Source organism: Carassius gibelio, chromosome A17 (genome assembly GCF_023724105.1).
Source record: "Carassius gibelio isolate Cgi1373 ecotype wild population from Czech Republic chromosome A17, carGib1.2-hapl.c, whole genome shotgun sequence".
In the NCBI taxonomy this organism is placed as follows: Eukaryota; Metazoa; Chordata; class Actinopteri; order Cypriniformes; family Cyprinidae; genus Carassius; species Carassius gibelio.
The window spans coordinates 2,376,353-2,398,735 of NC_068387.1; the positions used below are offsets into that span (position 1 = coordinate 2,376,353).

The following is a 22,383-nucleotide window of genomic DNA, read 5'->3' on the forward strand; positions in this document are numbered from 1 at the left end:
TTAGGGACTGCTTTCAATAGCCTTAACCAAAAAATTAATAAAAAATAAAAACTTGACAACCACAAACTTTTGAATGCTAAATAAATTTCTACCATGCTTCAATGCAACTTGATTTCAAATAAAATCTCTTTAAATGCACATGAAGCAGTCTAGTTGCTCATAGTTCCTGCCTGTTCTTTTTACCTCCATCTCTCGCTCATCCTGTTGTTGGTCCATTGAGCAGGATGGACGTTTCGGAGCCGTGCTAATTGTGATTGATAGCGGAGAAGGGGAGGACGAGTGTTAAACCTGCGCATCTTCTCAGAGTAATTAGCATCCAGCTAGCGCTTCCATCTGTCTGCCCAAGCCCTGTTTAATTAATGAACTTTCTTCTCCTCCCTCCTCAGTCTGCCAACTCTGGGAGAAAGCTGTTAGCCCTCTCAGGTTATCCAAATGGATGTCGCTCCGCTTTTTGTTTGTTGCCCGTGTACACAATGAACGCGTTCGCATCAATGAGCCGTGTATGGGTTTTGTCTCTGGCGCGCTTTGTCTATAGTCTTGTAAAGGGAGTGATAATGAGCAATTCTGGCAAGCTTGGGCACTTAAGTGTGGGAGTATTTGAATGTGCGAGAGTGCATGTTTCCAGAGCACTGTTGCTTTTGTTTTGTTTGTGTTTTGTTTCTGGCTCATTAGAATGAGATTGCCTGCGGCAGCAGAGGTATTCTTCGCTTGATAGTCTTTCTCAAAAGATCTCTGCTGTCTCAAGACTCGTGTTGGTTTGCGCACGAGTGCGTGCCAGGATGTATAAGCGTTTGTTTGCTGGAGAGGGGTTTCATGCCTTTGTGTTTGCGTCTTCACGCATGCCTGATTCTCCTCTTGCAAATCGTCGCTGTTGTTCAGCACCAGCCCTCGTTAAAACTCCTCTCTCATTCGTGGGGCTTCTTTGTCTGAGGCCGCTGCTGATAAGAATACTGCCTCTAGGGCTCTTGTGATACTGAAATCCTCCAATGGTGAGAAAGAGTCTTCAATCGGTGAATATCAGCAGTGCTCTGATTACCATTCAATCTCCCAGAGCTCGCTCACTCATTTCTGGCTCTCCGGGTCTGAATGAAGACTGCTTATCCTCTCTATTGCCACACATATCCAATTCTTCCCTAAATGTCACTCAAATGCCAGCCACCATATAAGCTGCCAACTATAGTATGTCCCATGATACGTTTTTTTTTTCTTTCTTTTTGTTGTGTTACATTTATATTTACATTTATTCATTTAGCACATTTACATTTACATTTATTCATTTAGCAGATGCTTTTATCCAAAGCGACTTACAGATGAAGACAGTGGAAGCAATCAAAAACAACAAAAAGAGCAATGATATATAAGTGCTATAACAAGTCTCAGTTAGGTTAACACAGTACACGTAGCATGGGATCTTAAATAATATAATAAATAAAAAGAAAACAGATAGAATAAAAAATAAAAGAATAGAGCAAGCTAGATAGAGGTCTTTACACATACACACACACATACATATACAATTGCATAATAAATGAAAAGAAAATAGAATACAAAAAGATTAGAAAGGTAGTTAGATTTTTTAAAGAATAGAATTAGAATAGTGAGTGTTAAAGTTAGAGGGTCAAATAAAGATGGAAGAGATGTGTTTTAAGCCGATTCTTGAAGATGGCTAGGATTGAGTTGGGGAGTTCATTCCACCAGGAGAGAACATTTAATTTAAAAGTCCATAAAAGTGACTGTGCTTCTTTGGGATGGCACAATCAAGCGACGTTCACTTGTAGAACGCAAGTTTCTAGAGGCAAATTTAGGTAAATGGGTGCAGAGCCAGTGGTAGTTTTGTAGGCAAACATCAATGACTTGAATTTTATGTGAGCAGCTAAAATTTTGAAATTTTTAATTTTAAAAAAAAAATTACATTTTGAACAGCTTGTGTTGTTTGTGTAAATCAGATTTGACACTAATTTTAAAAAAATATATACATATATTATTATTCACTTATTATTTGTACTATTTTGGTACTAAGTGAGGTGTACATATTCATGAAATTCAAACTGATCAAACTTGTAACAGAGCTTTTCAAACCATGTCTCATGCTGTAGAGAGACTACAACGCTTTCTGTCTCCAGTGTCCCAACGGCGGATATCTTTAAAGAGGAATTAGTTGATTATTTATAAGTTGGCCATTAATACCACTTTAAACAGTTCAAAGGCAGAGACGGCTCCTCCACGCGCTGCCCGTGATTGTTCTGAGCTAAAGGATGTCCTTGTCTTTCTTCATTTGCATGTTCACACAAAACGGAGTCTCTGCAAAGAGGATGGGTGAATAAACAAAACAACAGCAAAAACCGCAGAGCGACATAAAAGTGTGCATCCTGCTTTTTTCCAGTCTGGCTTTGATGTGGAAATGGAGCTTCTTTACATTGTGAAGTAGAAGAGTGCAGTTTGCTTGGTGAAGGGCTAAGCTCTGCTAACGTTTCTCCATGAGCACCTCACGCTGGAAGCCTGTAAGATTGCCGTAATTTTCCCTTTGGTTCTTATTAATTTGTTTACAAAATGCTCATTATAAAGTAGTGCCTCAAGCAGAGTCCTTTTCACTTTTGAGCGCCTGTTTGGAACTTCATTACGTGTCTGTGATTGGTTTTATTTTTGCTTGCCAGACAATCCAGCATGTTGCTGAAATGGAAGCACTTAGCATTTAATTGTGATTTGAACGTCTTGGTTTCAAACACTTCATACAGCCTTTTAATTACTGTGGCAGAGCCACTGCAGATCTATAGCTGTTGTCATGTACAGTATATGAGTCTTATTCACAGTTGGTGCACAAAGATGTGAAGTGAAGATGAACAGAAAGTGTCTATATCTGCTCCTCCACACTGGCCTATAGGCTTTTGTCTTGATCTTCCAAAAACATGATGACAAAAATTGAACTTTCCATTTGGTGTTTATTTTAAAATGTCATTTATTCTTGTGATGCAGAGCTGAATTTTCAGCATCATTATTAAAGTCTTCAGTGTTTTCAACATTAATCATAATCAGAAACAAAGTTTGTGTCACAACAATATAAACAAGGCAAACAAACATTCATATCAGCAACCAACATGACAAATCTATTTTGATAACTCCTGTATGTAGAAATATTGGTGGTGATAATAATAATAATATATAAACTAATTTCACCAGGAATGAGGGTAACGTTTGAGGTTGAGGAAAATGACTAATAAGAATAATAGTAATAGAAGTAGTAGTAATAATAATGTAATACTGCCTCTGATCCCTCTGTGGTCAAGGCATAAGATAGACTCCCGCCCCCCTGTGAGGTTTGTATTGTCGCACTACTGTGATGGTGCAGGAAAGGAGCCCAGAATGAAGTGGCACAACATTGCAACTGCTCCAGCAGTTTATCCATAAGATGTATTTACATCTAACCTTCCCAAATTGTGTGTTTGAGCTCTCTTTATGTGGGCATTAGGAGAGCACATTGTTTGGTCAGCCCATTTAAAGAGCCAGTGTCTGTGGCTAAGTGAATGGGATTTGCACAAGCACACTGGGCCAATGCGGGCCCTTTATTAACCCTGGAGTCACTAGCTAATGTCATTAAAGGAGGACCACCTGGCGTGGAGGACACTGTACAGTCAGCTGCTGCTGAAAGCCACTGAATGCCTTGGACCAGGTGCTGGCTTCCACATCCTGCATAACTGTTGCCTCATAATACTGCGCTTGACTGCACAGAGCGCCTGCATGCAGAAAATAAAAATAAAAACACGAAGAGAAAGATTTGCTAAACCAGGATTCTTGACCACTTTACCCCATCCCTTCCTAATTGTTCATGTTGTCATGATCAAAATTTCAGTAATGATACTAATATGAGGGTGTTTAAAGTTAAATAAATGAACTTAAATTCGATAAACTTTTGTGAAAAAAAAAAAAATCGAACTGAAATATTTTCTATAAATAATATACTATACTATAAATATCTAAATAATATTTAAAGTTTTTTTCAGCCAGTTGCCTAAGCACAATTTCTTACTTGCATTTAATGTACTAAAATAATTAAAACTAAACTAAAAAGATATGGATATTTACTAGTGGTAGAGCATTGCGTTAGCTGTGCAAAAGGTTGTGGGTTCAATTCCCAGGAAAAACACATACTGATAAAAAAAAAAAAAATATATATATATATATATATAGCCTGAATGCACTCTTAAGTTGCTTTGGATAAAAATGCACAAATGTACTATATACCAGGGCTTGAAAAGGAAAAAAAATCAAATCAGTTCACTCTGGGCAGAATCGATATTTTAAAGTTTCTGTTCTGCGTTCCTCAGATATTATTACCGTTCCGAAACCGGTTCGGGTTGAAGAAGTACCGGTTAATAACGTTATTTTTGAAAAAACAATATGATTTGCCTAATAATAATAATATAATAATAATAAGGTATAGCGTTTTCTTTACTCAAAAAGAAAAGGAAAAATTTGAGATCTAACGCTTTGTCACAGCCAATAGGCTACAGCATCATCATCTCTAGATTTTGGCCAAAATAAAAGGTTTTAGAACTAAAATGTACACGAAAATTATGAACACTTAAAAGACAAAGTATTTTTAAGATATTTAAAAATGTTTGCTACATTGTTAAAAGGAAAAAAAAACATTATAAGAAGCAGGAGTTTTCGTACTGTGAGGGGCCGTTCACATATCGCATCTAAAAACATGTGGAAAACGATAGGCACGCCGCTTTCTGATTTTTTTTTCCCCAAAGCCTTCAGGCATTTGTGCTCCTGATGAGTCTGCCATTGCTAAGCAACCATGACCTGCTCTCTCCATGAAGACGCGGAAAATTCAGCAATGGATAAATGGATTTGAAGCACTAAAAACTGCTTGCAGTAGCTCTGCTACTAAATTAATTTCAATAAATTCCACATACAGCTATCAGCTGTTCCTTCATCTTAGCTGAGCTTTCAACGTTGTTACGGAAAAGTTGAGGAAGTTACATGACCTGCGGTGCGCTTGCGGCATTCTGAAAAGTTGAGATGTTTTTAACTCGATGCGGTGCACCTGGAAAAAATGGGCTCGTCGCACCGTGTGCACATCACGACCACGTCGCTTCCATTATGAGCGTGCATACCGCGCACCTACATTTGAAATAACAAACTTGAGCATGCAAAAGAAACGATATGTGAACGGCCCCTTATGCGTGTGTGTGCGCCGTGCTCGTTCTTATTGTGTGTGTGTATGACTGACAGACAGCCTCCGCGGCGCGCATGGTATAATCATTTGTCATTCAAATACATCGCGAATACGGAAACTTTGATTTTGTGTTGCATGAGAGACCCGCTCTAAAAAATGTATAGGCTATATATATATATATAGAGAGAGAGAGAGAGAGAGAGAGAGAGAGAGAGTAGTACTGCATCCTTCATAACTCCAAAAAGTCTTTAGTTTTATTATATTTATAAGAGAAAGATAGTCTGTACCATTTTTTCCCGGAAAAACACAACCGGCTGGAGGCGTGACGTGTGGGCGGAGCTAAAGAATCACGAGCGCCAGTAGGCTTTTGCGTTGAGAGCGTTTGGAAGCTGTGACATTACCGTGAGGAAAAACAATCTTCATCCAAAACAAACCATGGCTAACAGTCAGATTCAGCGTATATTCATGATCCAGAATCAGATCCCGAGGCTGAAATTTAACAAGAGCAGCAGCCGCAGCAACGACTACAGCAGGACGTCTCTATGTGGTATGTACTAAAACTGTATATATTTGCTTAGCGGTTTTGGAAAATGACTAAGTTCCACTTTATATGCCGATAGCCAAGTTAACAACACAGAGATATTTGAAGCAGTTTTACTCACCGTCTGCGGTTCCAACACACGATCGTGACCCTTTTTCGTTGGGATTGCATCATCCTTAAGAAATAAACGATGTGCAAACCCGGCGTCAAACTGGACCTTGTTTGTAAAACAAGCATCTTCGAAACGCAGGGAACAAACAAAAACACTGGCACAACTCCGTTGATGCTCTGTACAAATAAACTCCATCCACTGTTTTTTTTGTACAGGGTTGTACAGGGTTGTCTTGCCCTGGCAACCAAAAACACACTTCTTTTGTGACAATTCGCTCTCGCTCTGATCAGTGAATGTCTCTGCTGTGCTCTGCTATACGGGAGCGCGAGCTCTTCCGGGAGAAGTGCCCTAGGACCCATATAAGGAAATTCCGCTCCAACTAACGTCACATAGACCCATACTCGAAAAAAACTTTCCGAAACTTTTGACAAACCGGAAGAGGTATTTTTGGAACAAAAATACTCCTTCAAATGTACAACTTAATTTTTGAAACTTTGTCCATGTTTAGCATGGGAATCCAACTCTTTAACAGTGTAAAAAACTCAGTATGCATGAAATAGCATTTCAACCCCCCTTTAAATATTTTGATAATTTACTGAAAATAAACAAATGACTTTTTAAACCGTTTAACTGATTATTAATCGATCAAAATTGGGCAGGAAAGGCTAAGCATGCTGGTGCTTGAGTGTCGAATGCACATGCACCAACACCGAGAAAAAAAGGCCCTTTTTGCGCTGTTGTCATCAGGCCTAATTTGGTCTTAATCCAGCCCTGAAGGCGGTTCGTTGTCATTGAGACTTGCCCAAGATGAGTTCTCAGCTGAGCAGATGTTTCACTCACTGGCTTCAGCTTCACATGGAATTCGTGATTGGTTGACAGCAAATTTCAAATATTTAATGGAACGATAAAATAATGTTATTAACTGGTTATCGGCCATTTAGCATTTTCGATTTTGTTCGGAACTATACAAGTTAATTTCGTTTCTGTTTCTGGTTCTGTTCCAGAACAAAACTATATACAATTTTAAACAAAAAACAATAATAACAAATTACAAAAATACATATTAAAGTAAACAGTGTTTAAGATTTTTCAGGTAAAGCTTTCTGAAATTAATTAATTGTAAAAAATATATATTTTACATATTTGTTAAACCTGTCATTATGTCCTGACAGTAGAATATGAGACAGATAATCTGTGAAAAAATCAAGCTCCTCTGGCTCCTCCCAGTGTCCTATTGCCATTTGCAGTTACGGACCGCTCCCGGTAAGAAACAACCAATCAGAGCTGTGGTCCGTAACTTTGTTTGTGTTCAAAATGTAGAAAAATGTATATAGTAAGCGAGTACACCATGAATCCATTTTCCAAACCGTGTTTTTAGCTTGTCCTGAATCACTAGGGTGCACCTATAATAAGTGTTTATATTCAGACTATTTTAGATTGCTTCGGGGGTACCGCGGCGGAGTAACCCAGTACCTTTGTGATTCTTCATAGACATAAACAGAGAGAAGTAGTTCCGGCTACGATGTTCTTCCGCAAGACGCAAGCAGTTCTGTTCATTAACCGCTAGAGCGTCAAAAGTTCTCTACCGCAGCTTTAAAGGAAAATATTTCAGTTGTTGTTTTATATTACAGAAAGTACAGACAACTGGTCAACTCCAAAGATTGGACATGCATGCGTTAGGATTGTGCAAAACTACATTTTTTCAAACTACATATTTTTATAATGAATCATAAGACACTGATCAGACACATTTCTAAAGGTTTTCATTACAAAGTTTAGGTTTGACTTGATACATGGATGGTCAAATACAGCATGACCCATCTGTCACACACACATCACAGTGTTATGGTCTTTATTTTTGGCCATTAAATATGTCTTTTGACTGTTAGTGGTCAAACTGTATTGGTAACATGTTGCTAAATTAACAGCGTGTAGTGAAGTTATGATTTGAGCTGATGCTCTGTAATACTGATATTGTGGAAAGACTGGTGTAACATCTTTCACTGAAACTAGAGGTAGATTTCTGGTCCTTGTCAGTTTTGCAGCATTGTTCAGCACCTTTATTAATTTGTCATGCATTTGTCTAATACCTTACAAGTGGATCATAGATTCTCTCTTCCAATCCACATCCATTCACAACCGCATGTTTAACTGATTATTCAGCACCTAACGCATATTCACATGTGAATTAATCTCATTGTCTCGTTGTGGAGGGCTTTATAAATGCTGGAGCTTTTTATCACAAAGAGCCCTGTGTCTGATACAGAAGAGCTCTTCAAAGAACCTGCACTGCCCACCTCTGACTTGATGGCTCCTTCTTATTATAACTTCTTTTAAAAGCTATCCTGTTGCCAATTGCCTTTTATAGTAGCTGTTTGTCTCAATCTCACATTAAAAGCCTTTGCCAGTGTGTGACTCAAAGAGTTGAAAAAAAGTCTTATTGGACATCCAAAAATCTGAATTTGTAAAATCCTTTATCAGGAAAATGATTACAAAATCATGCAAGAAAATAGTTTGATATATATATACTGGATCAGCGTCTTCTCTGTGGAAAACTGCTGAGTCACATACAGCTCACCTTAATCAACAACTCCCCTGTGATCTATAACATGAGTGCCACCTGGATCATCTCACCTGTTAACCTCTCTGCATTCTCACTTTATGCCGACAAGCCTTTTCCTTTGACCCATACATCGGATCAATACTTTGAGCGCCGTAGGCAGAGGAGCCTTGTCACACTCAGGTTGCGCAGAGAAACCATAGACGTTTGATTTAGAGCCGTGGTAAATCTGCGCTCAGACTCAGTCGGCCTGGCAGCTCTGTGGGAATCTGCATGGCCAGTGATGTCACGCTCGTAATTCTGCGTCGCTGCATCTCATCCTGAGATGGATGCTGGAGAGGTGAGATGTGGAGGGTGTGTACGTCCCCGTGGAGGTTCAATTAACCTGTCTCAACTCCCCTTCCTGTCCTCTCAGCTCTGGGCTCTGGGTTAATTAGCCTCTCGTTAAAGTGGAAGATTCGCACGCACACACGCACTCATATATATATCATATATATAGCTGAAATTACTACATGAAAGACAAGAGGTGCTTTCTGATGCTTCCTTACCCTTGTTTTTTGTAGTTTGTCATCTTTCTCTCTCTCTAGCTCGCTCTGGCGCTGTTGATCAGTAATCATCGTCTCTTTCTGAGAACAAGCTGACTAATGAGACGCCAGGGCCTTGAGCTAATCACAAGCACATCAGCAGCATTTTTTCACTCATCCCTCCTGAGTTCTTCCTCTCTTTCCCTCCCCCATCCATCCCATAATCACCTCACACCTCCTCTGGGCTTTTCCACTAAGACGTGCTTCGCGCCTCCGTCCAGTACCGTGACAACAGGTCTCCTAATAGCGGTGCCACAGAAAGCCACCAATCAACACCTGCTATCCCATGGGCACTGGAGCTGGCGGTAACTGGCTTCAAGTCCATCCGTGAGTCCATTTTTATCGGTACATCTCTCGCTGCTAGCTCTTCTCAGATGTGCTTTTCAAAACTTTTTTCCTTCCCATAAAAGCCCTCATAAATGGTTCATTAGTTACAGAAGCGATTCTTCACTTCATTTCTTCTGAGGCAGCTGTGGCTTAGACAGTTGGACTTGTAACCGGAAGGTCGCAGGTTTGAGTCTTGGTGCTGGCAGGAGTTGTAGGTGGGGGGAGTGAATAAACAGCGCTCTCTTCCACCCTCAGTAGCCATGGCTGAAGTGGCACTGAACCCCCAGTTGCTCCCCGGGTGCTGGATATATAGCTGCCCACTGCTCCAGGTGTGGGTTCACTTCTCACTGCTGTGTGTGTGCACTTGGATGGGTTAAATGCAGAGCACCTATTCCAAGTATGGGTTACCAGACTTGGCAAAAGTCACGAATTTCACTTTCACTGGCAGAGCATTTAGAGTCTTTTTTGAGTTCACTTTTAGGGCTGGGTGTGTTTCTTTAAATACTGCAAGTTCTGCATTTCCAAGGAGAGTAGTATGTAAGCTGCATGTGTATGTGGAATTATTTTGTATCCAATGTCTTCAGTTGCGATGAAACATTTGAACTTTTGTGGCTAGGCCATATGTAATTACCTGATAGAATGTGATGCAATCTAATCAAAACTATGAAATGCACATTTTTGCTCTACAATGTTATTCTTTAAAAACTTTTTTTTTTTTTAATAGACCATAATTAATAATTGTTCATCAAATTCTGATTTTATTACATTTTCATTTACATTTAGTCATTTAGCAAATACGCTTTTATCCAAATCATCTTACAAATGAGGATAATAGAAGCAATCAAAACTAACAAAAGAGCAACAATATGTAAGAGCAAATGACAAGTCTCGGTTAGCCTAACACATGTATACATATATATTTGGGCTGTCATTTTAATGCATTAATTTAATTAGTTAAGAAACAATAATGCAATTCATATATTTTAACACAGTTTAACGCACTGGCCCCACCCCCAGACCTGTACATCATGTTACATTTCATACAGTTGCCTGTTGACAAATACGATGCAGGGCAACCACTCCATAAAAGCAGTTATGCAATAAAATCCAAGATATCGGGGCAAAAAATGACCCTGTATGAGTTTGTGTCTCATATTTATATCATATAATAAGCAATATCACACCAGCAGCAGTGTTGCCAATTACACAGTTTTTTTCTGTTGAATTGGTCTACTTTAACACTGTAGCCGCAGGTTGAAATTCCCTTAACATAATATTTAGCTTCTGGAATGCGTATTCCCCACCCCCACACTGGAACGCTGTTTTTACAGAGGACCCACCCCAAAAACGTTATTGTGCTGGGTTTGGGTTAGTTTTGAGTAGCAAAAGGTTTTTTTTGTTTGTTTGTTTGTTTGGTTGTTTTTTTTTACCTGGCAACTCTAACCCAGCAGTGAGAGCAATATCACACAATTGCTGTTTCTGTCACAAAGAACACGAGTACAAATGTGATTTTATACACCAGTTCAGTAAATAAGAAGTTAATATTTTGCTATATTTTGAATACAACATTTGTTTTTGTTTTTTTCTCTCCTTGAACTGTCACCTTATCGTGGTGGAGAGGTTTGAGTACCCGAATGATCCTGGGAGCTATGTTGTCTGGGGCTATATGCTCCTGGTAGGGTCTCCCAAGGCAAACAGGTCCTTGGTGACGGGCCAGACTAAGAACAGTTCATAAAACCCCTTATGGCGAAATTAAAATCAAGGACCGTGACGTCGCCCGGCATGGCGCAGCCGGGGCCCCACCCTGGAGCCAGGCCCGGGGTTGGGGCTCGTATGCGAGCGCCTGGTGGCCGGGCCTTCCCCCATGGGGTCCGGCCGGGCTTAGCCCGAAGGAGTGACGTGGGGCCGCCCTCCTGTGGGCTCACCACCTGCAGGAGGGAGCGTAAGGGGCCGGTGCATAGAGGATCGGGCGACAGTCGAAGGCGAGACCCCCGACGACCCGATCTCTGGACACACGGAATCTGGCTTTAGGGACGTGGAATGTCACCTCGTTGGCGGGGAAGGAGCCTGAGCTTGTGCGGGAGGTCGAGAGGTACCGACTAGAGATAGTCGGGCTCACCTCAACGCACAGCTTGGGCTCTGGAACCACACTTCTTGAGAGAGGCTGGACTCTCTACCACTCTGGAGTTGCCCATGGTGAGAGGCGGAGGGCTGGAGTGGGTTTGCTAATAGCCCCCCAGCTCAGCCGCCATGTGTTGGAGTTTACCCCGGTGAACGAGAGGGTCGCTTCCCTGCGCCTTCGAGTCAGGGATAGGTCTCTCACTGTCGTTTGTGCCTACGGGCCGAACGGCAGTGCGGACTACCCGGCCTTTTTGGAGTCTCTGGGAGGGGTGCTGGAAAGTGCTCTGACTGGAGACTCCGTTGTTCTACTGGGGGACTTCAACGCTCACGTGGGCAGTGACAGTGACACCTGGAGGGGCGTGATTGGGAGGAACGGCCCCCCTGACCTGAATCCGAGCGGTGTTCTGTTATTGGATTTCTGTGCTAACCACGGTTTGTCCATAACGAACACCATGTTCAAGCATAAGGGTGTCCACCAGTGCACGTGGCACCAGGACACCCTTGGCCGGAGGTCGATGATCGACTTTGTGGTCGTGTCATCAGACCTTCGGCCATATGTCTTGGACACTCGGGTGAAGAGAGGGGCGGAGCTGTCAACTGATCACCACCTGGTGGTGAGTTGGATCCGATGGCGGGGGAGGAAGCTGGACAGACTCGGCAGACCCAAACGTACTGTGAGGGTCTGTTGGGAACGTTTGGCCGAGCCCCCTGTCAGAGAGATCTTCAACTCCCACCTCCGGCAGAGCTTCGACCGGATCCTGAGGGAGTCTGGAGATATTGAGTCCGAGTGGACCATGTTCTCCACCTCCATTGTCGCTGCGGCTGCTCGGAGCTGTGGCCGTAAGGTCTCCGGTGCCTGTCGAGGCGGCAATCCCCGAACCCGGTGGTGGACACCGGAAGTAAGGGATGCTGTCAAGCTGAAGAAGGAGTCCTATCGGGCCTGGATGGCTTGTGGGACTCCGGAGGCAGCTGACAGGTACCGGCAGGCCAAGCGGACTGCAGCCCGGGTAGTCGTGGAGGCAAAAACTCGGGCCTGGGAGGAGTTCGGTGAGGCCATGGAGAAGGACTATCGGTTGGCCTCGAAGAGATTCTGGCAAACTGTTCGACGCCTCAGGAGGGGGAAGCAGTGCCCTACCAACACTGTTTACAGTAGAGATGGGCACCTGTTGACCTCAACTGGGGATATCGTCGGGCGGTGGAAGGAATACTTCGAGGATCTTCTCAATCCCACCGACTTGTGTTCCGTTGAGGAAGCAGTGGCTGGGGACTCGGAGGGGCACTCGTCCATCACCCGGGCTGAAGTCATCGAGGTAGTTAAAAAGCTCCTCGGTGGCAAGGCACCGGGGGTGGACGAGATCCGCCCCGAGTACCTCAAGTCTCTGGATGTTGTGGGGCTGTCTTGGCTGGCACGCCTCTGCAACATCGCATGGCGGTTGGGGACAGTACCTCTGGACTGGCAAACCGGGGTGGTGGTCCCTCTTTTCAAGAAGGGGGACCGGAGAGTGTGTTCCAACTATAGGGGGATCACACTTCTCAGCCTCCCTGGAAAAGTCTATGCCAGGGTACTGGAGAGGAGAATTCGGCCGATAGTGGAACCTCGGATCCAGGAGGAACAGTGTGGTTTTCGTCCCGGTCGTGGAACACTGGACCAGCTCTATACCCTTTCCAGGGTGCTGGAGGGTTCATGGGAGTTTGCCCAACCAGTCCACATGTGTTTTGTGGACTTGGAGAAGGCATTCGACCGTGTTCCTCGCGACATCCTGTGGAGGGTGCTCCGGGAGTATGGGGTCGGCGGCTCCCTACTTAGGGCTGTTCGGTCCCTGTACGACCGGAGCAAGAGCTTGGTTCGCATTGCCGGCAGTAAGTCAGACCTGTTCCCGGTGCATGTTGGACTCCGGCAGGGCTGCCCTTTGTCACCGGTTCTGTTCATAATTTTTATGGACAGAATTTCTAGGCGCAGCCAAGGGCCGGAGAGTGTCCGGTTTGGGGACCATACGATTTCGTCGCTGCTTTTTGCGGATGATGTTGTCGTGTTGGCATCCTCAGACCAGGACCTTCAGTGTGCATTGGGACGGTTTGCAGCCGAGTGTGAATCGGCTGGGATGAGAATCAGCACCTCCAAGTCCGAGGCCATGGTTCTCAGTCGGAAAAGGGTGGATTGCCCACTTCAGGTTGGTGGAGAGTTCCTGCCTCAAGTGGAGGAGTTCAGGTATCTTGGAGTCTTGTTCACGAGTGAGGGAAGGATGGAACGTGAGATTGACAGACGGATCGGTGCAGCTTCTGCAGTAATGCGGTCGCTGTACCGGTCTGTCGTGGTGAAGAAGGAGCTGAGCTGTAAGGCAAAGCTCTCGATTTACCGGTCAATCTACGTTCCTACTCTCACCTATGGTCATGAGCTGTGGGTCATGACCGAAAGGACAAGATCCCGGATACAGGCGGCCGAAATGAGCTTTCTCCGTTGGGTGGCTGGGCGCTCCCTTAGAGATAGGGTGAGAAGCTCGGTCACTCGGGAGGAGCTCAGAGTAGAGCCGTTGCTCCTCCACATCGAGAGGAGCCAGCTGAGGTGGCTCGGGCATCTATTTCGGATGCCTCCTGGACGCCTTCCCAGGGAGGTGTTCCAGGCACGTCTCACCGGGAGGAGGCCCCGGGGAAGACCTAGGACACGCTGGAGGGACTATGTCTCCCGGCTGGCCTGGGAACGCCTCGGGGTCCCCCCGGAAGAGCTGGAGGAAGTGGCTAGGGAGAGGGAAGTCTGGGCGTCTCTGCTTAGACTGTTGCCCCCGCGACCCGGCCCCGGATAAGCGGAAGATGATGGATGGATGGATGGCATTTGGTTTTTGTTCAGTTTTGCCAATGAAAATATTACCTATAAAGCCAGTCCACGCAACACTTTCTGAATGAATCCTCGTATTGAACGAATCGTGTGAATCAATGATTCAATAGTTTACTCATAAAGCCCCTGTCCCAAATGGCAAGCTTAACCCTAAAGGTCTTCCTCTGATTCCGCACTTTCGTGACGTAATGCCGCTTTGACTGTTGGGTAGAAGTCTGCTGCGGAGCTCGCCCCGGTGCGGGCTCAGCAGAAGTGTGGCTTGAGGATGCATAACGGCTGAAAAGTGGCTCTCGCGAGTATACTTTTTAATGCTAAAATAACGAATGGGAAACCCTAAGGTCTCGTGGACATAATGGACACACACACACACACGGTGGCCATTGTAATTCCGCAAAGTGCACATGAAGTGTTCCATTTGGGACAGGGCCAAAGTAAACCATTTACCTCATTCCTGAACGAATCAGCTGTTTGAATTAATCGACGCATAAAGAAATTTACTGCTGGTAGTTTTAGTTTCTTCTTTAGAGCATCATTTAATTTATTTAAATATTAAAGGGACAGTTCACCAAAAAAACATTTTTTATAAATTCTGTCAACACTCGCTCACCCTCGTGTTGTTTCAAACCTGAATTAATTAATTTGTACAACTTTGTACAACTTAAAAGAAGGTATTTTGAAGACAATGACTTTTATTGCATGAACAAACAAATACTGAAATGTTTCTCAAATTATCATCTTGTTCCATACTTACTGTTAGGCTATTACTAAAACGTCCCCAAGCCCAGAAAGCCAATAAGGCCATTGTTAAAATAGTCCATGTGGCATCAGTGGTTCAACCTTAATTTTATGAAGCTACAAGAATACTTTTGATGTGCAAAAATGATGGCTTTGTTCAACAATTTCTTATCTTCTGTGTCAGACTTTGACATGCGTTCATGACAGTACCATGACTTGTGTGTGACGCTGCGCTTGCGGCATTCTGAAAAGTTTAGATGTTTTTAACTCGATGCGGTGTGGACGCTCCTGGAAAAAACAGCCTCCACGGCGCGCATGAGAGATCTCACAGACAAACGTCTTAATAATATCGCAAATTATAAATGTTTGGTAAGACAAAATGTGCACGATAACATTATTAAGCAAAAATACATAGTACATTAACTTTTTTCCCTCCAGTACCGAAAGAAGAACCGATAGCATCAGATCTTACTGATACTACGGTCTTTCATAATTTAGCCCCGGGGCCAGTTAAATACCGGGTTTCGGTACCCATCCCTCATTTTAACTCGTGTCCATAGTGTCATTGTGTCGCCTGCCAATGACGTCATAACCCCTCGATTTCTGGTTAGAAAACATGGAAACACCAAATATGCTTTAATATGTTGTATGTTTTAATAGACCGGTGACGACCACACAGAGTAGCATTATAACAAAACTTTCCAATGTATCTAGTATGATAAAACAGCGCTGCTTTTTTCCCCCACATATACACTGAAGGAACGGAAGCAGTCGACTGTGGCATAATAAAAGTGCCGCTGCTTTCGAGCCGTGTGTCATGCTCGTTTAGCGGGGCCTCGTTTCACTTCAACGGCTTTCAGCCTCACCCTGCTTCATTCTACTACGTTAATAAATCATTAGCTCATCCATCAACATGATTTCTGCCCAAGTCCCATCAGATTGCATTGGCTGTGGGGATGAAAACGACAACTCCCGTGATTCCACACTCAGTCACGGCTTCATCTAACTACTCTACATGGTCTTTGTTTATTTTGAATACGCACCCTCTAGCTGCGAAAAATTACATATTGTGCCTTTACACAAGGTTTAGAAAAAATAATGTGAACATGCATTACTATTAATAATTTGTACAGGCTACAGTATAAAATAATAATAATTTCAGTGTTGTGTTCAGCAGTGTTTAGTAAAAGTGCTGTGTGAAACTTGTCGGGCCTCCAAAATATCATGAAACCCATTTAGCAGGAGTGTCCTTACGATTATGACTGCGCACACAAAGAAGAATCACATGCAAAAACTTTCAGTGAATGATAGGGACTGTCGATGACGAATAAGGATTATTTCTAAACACAACAGAATGTCTGCAGCAAAATATCAGCAAACCTCAATGTAATAAAAACTCCATACTCATCGGGAAGAAGGAGGCGGGAACCGGCGCACAATCAAAAACATTTTAATACTCAAAAGTAAATACAAAGCAGCGCACCAGCTCCTCACGGACGACTGGTGCGCATAAAATAAAAAGCAAACACATAAAATAATGTCCCAGGCCTGGTCCTCTCTCGTCCTTCACTATAGTCGCTCCAGTTTTATATCCTTCCATCTCCTACGTGGGACTCGATACTGGCGGTGGGGCGCAGGTGTAGCTCATCTCCAATCACTACACCTGGCCTCACTCCTCGTTCCCACGCCTCTCGGCCCCGCCCCACTCGCCACACTCAACATTCACCTTGAAAACACTGTTTCCTGAAAAACCAACCACAGAGAAATCAGTCTACTAGCTGGTTCTTCAGACTACAGAACAAAGCGGGAAACCTATTTGCACGATTTCTACAAATTCTGCAGAAAACACAAGAAAGAGCCCCTCTCAACATAACACAATATAAGTCTGTGATGGTGATACTGTGTAATCAAGCACATAGCTGTGACTGTGTAAATGAGTCAGGCCCTGCGTCTGTTTGATCGGACTGATGGTGTCAGTGCCTAATTAGAGCAAAAGTGCAGCAGAAATGCAGAAAGGCATCTGTTTGCAGAACATTCCATTCAAAGATGGAGAATGTCATCAGTACACTCCCTCGGACGATATCCCAAAAGCAGCGGGGCCTTTTTTCTAAACCAGCCAATTATCCTCTTCCCCGGCTAGACAGCAAGGTCAATGTGATTGGTGGAGGTTAATGGCTGGTGCTTGGCTGGAGTGGAGGTTGAGCATGCATGGTCACTCTCCAGTTCTTCAACTTCTCCATCCTCTCACAAGAGCCCATTCAGAGGCCAAATAAGAGAGGGCCGAGCAGAAAGGTGTTGTTAACCTTTGCCGTGTCTTGATAGTGACAGTGGTGAAATTACGGAAATTTGCATTTGCTCTTTAAACTCTAAATGTTTGTCCTTAAAAGTTCCTGTCCATCATTTCTGTCTATAGAGGTTAATTAAAATAACATTCTAATAGCAGTGTAAGGAGGAAGATCCATGCTGAAAATTTTTAGTAAAATGTTACATACCTTTTTTCTTTTCTTGTGTTTTGTATTAGTTATTTCTGTTATATTGCTTAAATATGGCATAAAATTGTTAAAAGTTATGTTGACTCATCTCTCAGCTTGTAAAAACACAAAACAAAGCCAAAAAATTCTGTCATGATTACAGAAATGCAGATACAATGAACGTTTGTGGGCATTCCTGTGTTTGTATTTTGGTGATTCTTCTATACAGAAATACTTTGAAGATTTTTAAGTCACCTTATTAATGGTGGGTGAATGAACAGTGTTTTATAGATAGTTGCGTCTCATGGAAGCCTTGTGTGTATTATGTGAAAGTTATCAGTTTTTGACTTTGACCAACTATTCATGGTTATGACAGAGTTGCTTATTCACTGCTGTTTAGTATTTTTTGTTTGTCAATAAGCTTCTTGTGCTTTATAAAGAAGTCTCTTCTGCTCCCTAAGGCTGCATTTATTTAATAAAAAATACATTAAAAACAGTAAAATTGTGAAATAATAGTATAAATCAATTTTAATATATTTTAAAATGTAATTTATTCCTTGATGACAAAACAAAGCTGAATTTCCAGCATCATTCCTCCAGTCTTCAGTGTCACATGATCTTCCAGAAATCAATCTAATATGCTGATTTGCTGCTCAAGAAACATTTCTGATTATTATCAGTGTTGGAAACCATTTTGTAGAAACCGTGGTGAACATAAAGTTGAAAAGAAGAATGTATTTGAAATGGAAACCTTTCTTAACATCATAAATGACTTTATCAACACTTTTGATTAATTAAATGTGTCCTTGCTGAATAAAATTATTACTTTATTATATATATATATATATATATATATATATATATATATATATATATATATATATATATATATATACTTTTGAATGGTAGTACAACAGACAATGTTGGTTAGTGATTTTCGATCACACTAGCCTCATGTTTGTATGTAAAAATTCCTATAATGTTAAAACAGGAGGGTACCTGAATGCTGCCATTAGTCAGGGAGAACATGTGACCCCTCCTCAAGCTAGAACTCCAGATACTCCTTATGTTTCAATTACAGCCTCCATCTCTGATCAGACCTCGCCTTTCTTCAGTTTATCCAGACACAGCAGTGCAAGCCCTCAAGCCTCTGTTTGCTAATTGACCCCAGCGATGCTAATAAAACACTAAACCCAGCTTCAACAGCTCTAGCTGTACACCACCTCGTCTTCCTCAGGCCTCTGGGGTCGTATGTCCATCTGTGTTCTGTCACAAACCTGTTCCATTTGATCAAAGTGCTATGAAGGATTCAATTAAATACAAAAAAAGTTGAAACTTATGTCTTCAGCAAGAGTCACTTTACATTCAGAAGCACACAAAGTCATTTTTTCTTTAGGAAAAAAATAAAACTTGTCATATTTCATGATGTCTCTCGATGAATCTTAACCACGAGTACTTTCCTGTTACCCTGCGTCATCTGCTACTTCCTTATCTCCATGAATGTTAATGGCAGATTTCTGCGTATGGTCAAACTGAGTCAGCGGCGTTATATCCAGTCTGAGGTTTCCTGGGGGTGAGATCTTTTGTTGTGTGTGTGAAGAAGAGAGGGGTTTCTGGGTGGGTTGTGTTCAGAAGGTGGTCCCAGGGGTCTGGCTCCTGAGCTGACTGCTAATGAGAAGCCATCTGAGGCCGTGTGCACCTTGAACATGGCCACTACTGTCACCTGACCTCCGCTTTGATCTGCCAAAGTGCTTGACCTCTCAATTCCCCACTGGCCACCCCTTGCCATCTGGACAACAGCACACATACTCTTCATCTCCCTGTATCACCCACTCGCACACATCAGAAAAATGATCATTTCATTTCATGACAGCTAATTTAGAAGGGGTTGGGTGATGTAAACGAATGGGTCTGTTTTAGCTCACTTCAAATAATCACTTATGTGTAGGTTGTGCAAGAAACGATCTCTCATTATCTTCTAGGATTTGTCATTATCAGTAATTAGATAATATTTAGCTGAGTGTATTTTTGTGCTGGAATCTTGGCTGGTTTAGGCTTTTCTGTGCAGTGCTTAGTTCATAGCACTTCTTTTTCTCTTAAATTGATTTTGGGGCATTTTACCTTTATAATGGCATGTTTTTATAATCTAGTTGAATGTATGCATTCTATTTTATAACAAACTCTCACATTTAAGCAATAAATATGAGTGATTTAAACAATTAATATTGAAATATGAAATAAGAAATAAAATGATACTTAATACTAAAACGTGCAATATGTGAGTATCATGAGAGTTGAACCAATTGATTCAAATGGCTGATTCCTTCAGGAACAAAGGAAGAGACTGCCATCTTTAAGTATAAATCACTGAATTATAGACTCAGCCAATTCATTCAGTAATGCAACACGAGTCAGAGACGCACAACAGCTCTGCTATGGCTTTGTTTTTAACTATTTTTGTTGAATCTAATGATTTAACACAATTTTAACCATATAATCAGTCACATTTATAATCTTACTGATATTTTGGAAAAAAAAACAGCACCCTTGCTCGTAATATTACTTAACCCTATGATATAAATGAGACAAAAACTCATACTGGGGCTTTTCTGGCCACATAAATTGAATTTTGGGATCATTCTAACTGCATTATACTGGGCCACATCATGCAGCAAAACACAGTGAGCAACATTCTCGATAATATCAGCTTCCACATCGTTAAAACAGTAATTATGATATTATTGTAGACGATGCATATCACACAGCACTTTGTGATTATTCAGATTCCTGCTTGAATCCAATCCTTTGTTGATTTTGTTGTAGTAAATTGTACAAAACAGTCAACTGTGTTGTGTTTCTGGGTGTTCTGGTTGAAGACCCGGTTGAATAGATTGTTTTGGGCTGTTCCTGAATACAGTGTGTGCGCTCCCCTAGGCTTCTGCCCTCGACAGCTTTTAATGCCTCGCCTTTGTCACCTGGTGCACTGTGGGATGGCAAAGTGGCCTCCAAAAGAGTGGAAAAACAGCACTATCTGTTAAAACTCCTCCGCAAAATGCTTAAAGGACAACATTTTTCCTCCTAAGTGGATTGGCTTCATCTGTTTTTCCTCTCTGGTGTAACAGTGCTATTGTATTATTTGTTAACTTTTTTTTCCCTTTCTACCATAAACGCACAATCTGACCTGTGCTCGAATGAGGTTATCACATTATTTCACATGGCAGGGGATGTTAAATTTGCCCTTTTGACACCACATCCCTCTCTCCGGCACTTTCTAGAACATTCTGTGTAGATGCTCCGGGTGCACGAACCTTTGGGAGTCGTGTTCTTGCGATTAATGCTTTTCGGATTAATGCTTTCCCACTATGCTTCGTTTCCATCTTACTGGAGAGTTACCCATCGCAGGTGCTGAAAGGATGACTTGAATTACAGTCACTTTGGGAAATCCCTAAACTTCAGATAGCTTTCTTCTCATCTCCAAATTTTGTAGGTTGCACCGTGTTTGTTTGTTTTTCTCTGAGTGCTAGCATTCTGGAACGGTGTTATCCAAGCGACCTCTGTCCGTGCAAACATTCAGCATATTTCCTGTATGTTCTGTTCCCCCTTCTTCGACAGAGACGAGCGCTCGGACGGCGTGCACTGTTCTCTGCTTTATTGAATGAATCCACACCACCGTCATCCAGCCTACCTCACGCATTCAGCAGAACAACCTGTGCTTCAACAATTACAGAAACCCGAGACCGAGACCGAGATGTTGGGCAGTGATGTCAGACAAATCCTAAATTAAGTTTCTTGATTGTTTTGACTCCTGATACGTAATTGTCTACACCTTTGTCATATTATAATGTTCACTAAAGAGCCAATCCCACATCCAAACACCAGTATACATTTATGTAAACAGCTGCCGAGTCTACGTGGTATCACGAAATTCAGAGGCGTGCCAGAACTGATGCAAAGCCGCAAACATTGTTTAGGCGCAGATGCATGTATGATAGGTAATGTGCTGTGACCGCTGCATGAATTTGTTCAATAGATGAGAAGATTGTATTTTTTTCATCCTCAGGAAGTGGGAGTGCAGGTTGGCCGATGGCTGCGGTGACTCCGGCTGAGGTCAATATTTGTTTTAGGAATCTCAATAGCTGAGCCACGCTTAAGTCATCTGCATCTCTGATAATGGAACGCCATATGGCTCTGTTGACCTTGTGGGATCAGGCTTATTATCCCTTATTCTCATCTCTCTCAGTTCTCTTCCTCTCCCTCTGTCTTCTAGTTCATGCACATACACTTTTATTTTGTTCCCATTACTTAATGCTCTTTACATTGTCTGCAATTAGTTTTTTTCTGTTATTTCTCTAACACTTCAATCTTTAGTTTTCATTCCCGGTGAGCCATAAGAACTCTTTCCCATAATGCTGTCCCTGTATTTCCACAGTAGCTCTGAGCAAGTGCATTCAGAACACAGTGTGCTGTCTGTTGCTGGTCATTCTGATTGCAGAAATGGCCAGTTTTATTTTCAGACTAATGTACATACAATTGTTCTTCCAGATAAGTGTGCCCCCTCCATTTCTGCTGTGTTTTTAGTAGAATGCATGCAGAAGTGAAGCAGATTGCTCTCTCCTTGTGTGCAGCCCGCAGGCTCAGGTGCTTGTCAGCGCTTGGTTCAGACGGACCTTTTCAACAATTTGTCACGGTTGCCTCAGCTCCTGCTGCGCCGGCACGTGGCTCACACACACACACACACACACAGATACACAGGCTTGCTTGAACACAGAGTGGTGCTGCAGCCAGCGTGGTCATGATGGAGTGCAAAGGCCTTGGCAACAGTCTAGCGCCTGGCGGTAAAAGCAGCCTCCCTAATGAGATGGGAATGGCATCAGTGGGGCCCTCCAGGATTTCAGCAGGCAGACATGTGGCCCTGGA

At 42.5% G+C, this 22,383-nt stretch overlaps 1 protein-coding gene across 6 annotated transcripts in view; it reads left to right on the top strand.

Annotated features, from left to right (window-relative positions):
- The window catches only part of LOC128031480 (ral GTPase-activating protein subunit alpha-2), a 164,450-nt gene that overhangs the window by 131,814 nt on the left and 10,253 nt on the right, over nt 1-22,383 (top strand). The window lies entirely within an intron of this gene.